This window comes from Chiloscyllium plagiosum, chromosome 37 (genome assembly GCF_004010195.1).
Source record: "Chiloscyllium plagiosum isolate BGI_BamShark_2017 chromosome 37, ASM401019v2, whole genome shotgun sequence".
In the NCBI taxonomy this organism is placed as follows: Eukaryota; Metazoa; Chordata; class Chondrichthyes; order Orectolobiformes; family Hemiscylliidae; genus Chiloscyllium; species Chiloscyllium plagiosum.
The window spans coordinates 23,160,084-23,165,251 of NC_057746.1; the positions used below are offsets into that span (position 1 = coordinate 23,160,084).

The 5,168-nt window shown below is 45.1% G+C and overlaps 1 long non-coding RNA gene across 2 annotated transcripts in view; it reads right to left on the reverse strand.

Moving 5' to 3' along the window:
* Positions 1-5,168, reverse strand: part of LOC122541374 — a 59,114-nt gene that overhangs the window by 11,631 nt on the left and 42,315 nt on the right. For both annotated transcript variants that reach the window (XR_006309586.1, XR_006309584.1), the window contains exon 2: positions 2,906-3,068. This is a non-coding gene — a long non-coding RNA (uncharacterized LOC122541374). The remainder of the gene's footprint in view (positions 1-2,905; positions 3,069-5,168) is intronic.

A 5,168-nucleotide genomic window follows, 5' to 3' on the forward strand; every position in this document is an offset into this window, starting at 1 on the left:
GGGTAAGTGGGGAGGATCAGGTGGGTGGGAGGGAGGGGCAGGTGGGATGTTTGGTTGGAAATCGGGAAGCTTGAGAGAGAGCTAGAGGCGTAAGCATATGTGAGGGGAGAGCGATGAAGTGGATAGGGAAGGTGAGAAGGTGTGCGGAGTTGGGAATGGGTGTGGGACCAAGTAAGAGCAGGAGAAAATACAAAGAACAAGATGAGAGAGCAAGACTCAAAGGGAAGAGATGGGGAGTGAACATAGAAGTTGATAAAGCGAGGGGGAGTGACACAGGAAATGAGAAAGGAGAATCGGGGAAGAGGGAGGAAGGGTCTTTTCACAAAGAGGGTTGAGATTGTGGGAGAAGGAAATGTTGTTGAGGAAGATGGAAGGTCAGGAATGGAGGGCGAGAAAAGGCACACAAAAGAGAGAGAGATTGAGGACGGCAAATAGGAAAAAAGGCAGAGTCTGGAAAGTAGGGAGGAGGGAAGAAAACACTTGGGACAAGGTGTTGTAGATCGTGGCTAAGAGAGATGATTTGGAGATGCCAGTGTTAGACTGTCCAGCTTTCAGGACAACACCATACAATCGTGGTTAGGAGACATGATTTGGAGGTGCCGGTGTTGGAGTGGGGTGTACAAAGTTACAAATCACACGACACCAAATTGTAGTCCAACAGGTTTAATTGGAAGCACTAGCTTTGGAAGCACTGCTGCTTCATCAGGTGGTGCTTCCAATTAAACCTGTTGGACTATAACCTGGTGTTGTGTGATTTGTAACGTGGTTAGGAGAGTTTGAGTTATGGGATGGCTTATAGGGATTTGGGGGAGGGTTGTCAAATGTGGGATATAGGTAAAGCAGTGTTACTTCTGCAATTATAATTGCTTATGCAAGGTAAAAGAACTAACACCAGTGTATAATTGTTTCAGCCAAGAGCTGAGTTAACAAGAATAAAAACTATGTGAAGAAAATACATAATTGCTTTTGCATTAGCTAAAATGTGCATACAAGAATGAAAACTATGCGAAGGAAATACATAATTGCTTTTGCATTAGCTAAAATGTATATACAAGAATGAAATGTGCCTGCAAACAATGGAAGATGTTACAGGCAAATAGATAAGGTGCAAAGAACATTGCGTTATGCCAACTCGACATATTGCCCTCATGTAAGCACTGAAACAAGCCAAATTAGCTACAAATAAGGGATAGAGTAAATAAGAGTAAGGGTCGCCCGGCTTGGTGTAGGGGGAGAAGTAAACAAGGGTGGAATGCAACTAGGCGGGGCAGAACACAATAAGGAATATTGATAGGTTTGAAGGCCAATGAGGTAAACGGGGAAGTACTGAGAGAGACTCAATTAAACTGTATAAACTGTGGAGTAATTTTTGGATTGGGGTGCCGACCTGTTCGACACCCGTCTTGCAACAACGTTTCAATAAAATTTGCTGCTTCAGAATTTGACTCGGACTGAAATTTATTATATTGTGAACTCTGTTTCTCACAATTTGAGCGCTCGTTCAGGGTGTCCATCATCACCAGTGAGGTAGGCACCGTCGATGGCTGGGAAGACGCATCCCGTTCCTTTTAGAACGGTCCCGTGTTCCTCGGAGGTGGGTTCCCCCTTCTGGTTGACTGATCGAGATCTGATGAGAGTCTATCTGAACCAGGCGAAAGGTTGTGAAATAGAAAATTTAAGTAGGCACAGGGGGACGTTGAGCCAGGCAATTCTGTGCACGGACCAAGGTAGGAAAATTGACTTTTAAGTACTGCCTTGGTGGCTGGGATTGAGTTCTAGTAGTTAATAAGGGACTAACGAAGGAACTCAATCTGGGTTGTGCCGAGGGTAAAGAAAAAGCCTCCGGTAAAAAAAAGGAAATGGAAATGGAGGCGGGGTCCCTGACAACATACCTCCAGAAAGTCCGTTGGGCAGGATGTTGTGGAATTGGAAAAATAATACTTGTACAGGGGGAAAAGTTATGAAAAGGGTGATGAAATATTGTTGCTTTGTATGGACTAAGGAATCCATTCTTCATCCCATCATCTTCTGGCCAAAGTACGGGTCGGACGAAGACTATGTTTGTAAATATTTGAATTTATATGTCAACAGAAAACAGCCTTAGAGTCAGGAGGGATCAGATTATGCTTTGTGTCGGAAGGGCTAGTAGCTGAAGGGCTACTGAGGGTACGCTTTGTAACTAAATCATGGCCAGACATCCAGAAAAAGATTCAAAAGCTAGAGGGGAGGAGCAAGGAGCCTCTACAGGAGTTGTTGCGGAAAGCTCAGAAAGTGTCTGAGATATGGTATGTGTGTATGTGTGAGAGAGAGAAAGGAGCTGTACAGCTGGTAGAAAGTTTAACCCTTTGTGATTCGGTTTCAATGCATATTTGTTTGTGCTTTGTTCCCTGGAGCTTGAGATCCGGGACTGTTTTGAATCTGATTTCTATTATGGAAATTTAACATGATTTCTTTTAACGTTAAGGACTTACGGCGATTATGAAATAAAATGTTAACTCCTGTTCTTTTTATGACTGCCTATCAGTTTCTAACTAATCTCTTTTAAAAGTGATTTATGGAGGACAGTTGAAGTTTCAGTTCAACATTAGGTTGCAATAAATTATCAAAAAAAATCCTACACTTAATATCTGTGACCTTGGATTCGGCCATTATTCATGCACTAGAAGTCTTTTTTAACTTGAATAGACACATCCTTTTAAGGCAGCTCTGGTTATTTAACGGAGTATGAATTATGGGATGGCTTATAGGGATTTGGGGGAGGGTTGTCAAATGTCAACACCACGGTCACTGGAGAGATTATCTACCAATTTATTTTTCACCTCAGGCAGACCGAGTCACAAAGCAGTTTCGAGAATTAAGATTAATTCTGACCCACTCCGGTATCTCATTCTCGCGCATCACTTACTTATCGATTTCATTCGCTTCGCTCGACGCGCTTCGGGTGTTTTGCTTTTCCTCTTTCTGGGATTTCTTTCATCCGAGATTTCTTTCTTCCTGATTTTTGCTTTAAATTACTCTGTTTGAAGGAATGGGGAGGGGGGGGTAAAGAGAATTCTCCGTGATGGTACCTGTGGGATATAGGTAAAGTAGTGTTACTTCTGCAATTATAATTACTTATGCAAGGTAAATGAACTCACACCAGTGTGTAATTGTTTCAACTAAGAGCTGAGTCAACGAGAATGCAAACTATGTGGAGGAAATTCATAATTGTTATTGTATTAGCTAAAATTGTATGCAAGAATGAAACGTGACTGCAAAACAATGGTAGATGTTACAGACAAATAGATAAGGTGCTGTGAGGATGTAGGTTAAGCCAGATATGCTTGTACAGCAGTAGTTATAAGCATCTTTTTCCCACTTTTACAGAAACACAGGAACAAACCCCAATTAGAAGGTCATAAGGATCAGTATGGTTGGGGAAAGCACAGATGGAGGGAGTAGATAATACCTAACAATGGGCCACAGTGGGATGTGGTCAAACGGCCTTGAGAAGCCAGAAATAAGCATTTTGTCACAGACAAGGCCGGATAAGGCAAGAGATAAACAGGAGTAATGGGCGCCGGTCTTAGAGAGGTGGGAGATGTAAACGGGGAGGAGCAATGGGATAAAAAAATAGGAACCAAATTACATAAATATTGTGTATTCGTTGAATTCAGTGTGTGTGTCCCTGCCTTGTAGACAGTGGACATCGCACCCTCTTGCAAGGGCAACATAAATGACACAACTGATTCAGATCTTGTCTCAGACTGAAACTATTGAAGTGAGTGAGTTTTGTTTCTCACAGTACCCGCTCCCCATCCATCTCCTCCCCTCTCCTCCCTTGCCCAGCTTTCCAGTGACCGTGGTCGCTCCTTTGCCCCTCGGATTTATAAATGTGAATGGAAAGGGAGGGAGAGGGGGAGGACATCGCCACCTCCCCCGCGGCACAGACCGAGTCAATTGCCAGGTCGGCGGAGCTCGAGCTCCAGGTTCAAATCCTAACGGAACGGGAGGGAAGGGCGCGCGAGGGAAGGGGGACTGAGGCGCTGATTGGAGGAGCGGAAAGCGCGGGCGGTTTGAACCCCAACGGCCGAGCCTCGAGCGCCCCAAGGGAGCGGCGGGGGAATGGCGGCGGGTTCGGGGAGAGGAGAAGCCGCGAGGACCAGCAACAGGCTCAGACCCCGCCCCCCGGCCGGATGCTGCCTGGCCTGCTGTGCATTTCCAGCACCACCCTAATCTTGACTCTAATCTCCAGCATCTGCAGTCCTCACTTTCGACATTCCTTCCAGCTACAAACCGGATTCCTTCCTCCCAGCTCTCGTTACATCCACCGCAATTCTGAAGAACCGTTACACCCGAAACGTTCACTTCACTTCCTGATGGTGTCTGGCTTGCTTTGTTCTACCAGCCTCCTGTTTGTCTACTTCAATAAGGTTATGGCTGATCTGATATTCCTCAAATTCCGCCCACCCTTCCACCCCACACACACGGATGAAGAGTTTTAAATGTACACAGTGACTCTGCCTCAGTAGCTCTCTGTGGCAATGAGTTCCAATGACACACATCCCTCCAGAGAGAAGATAGATGGTGACATCTTGCAAAATGTGCAGATTACAGAGGAGGAAGTGCTGGATATCTTGAAATGGTTAAAAGTGGATAAATCCCCTGGACCTGATCAGGTGTACCCGAGAACTCTGTGGGAAGCTAGAGAAGTGATTACTGAGATATTTGTATCATTGATAGTCACAGGTGAGGTGCCGGAAGACTGGAGGTTGGCAAACCTGGTGCCACTGTTTAAGAAGTGTGGTAAAGACAAACCAGGGAACTATAGACCGGTGAGCCTGACCTCGGTGGTGGACATGTTGTTGGAGGCAATCCTGAGGGACAGGATGTACATGTATTTGGAAAGGCAAGGACTGATTCAGGATAGTCAACATGACTTTGTGCGTGGGAAATCATGTCTCACAAATTGAGTTTTTTGAAGAAGTAACAAAGAAGATTGATGAGGGCAGAGCAGTAGCTGTGATCTATATGGACTTCAGTAAGGGGTTCGACAAGGTTCCCCATGGGAGACTGCTTAGCAAGGTTAGATCTCATGGAATACAGGGAGAACTAGCCATTTGGATACAGAACTGGCTCAAAGGTAGAAGACAGAGGGTGGTGGTGGAGGGTTGTTTTTCAGACTGGAG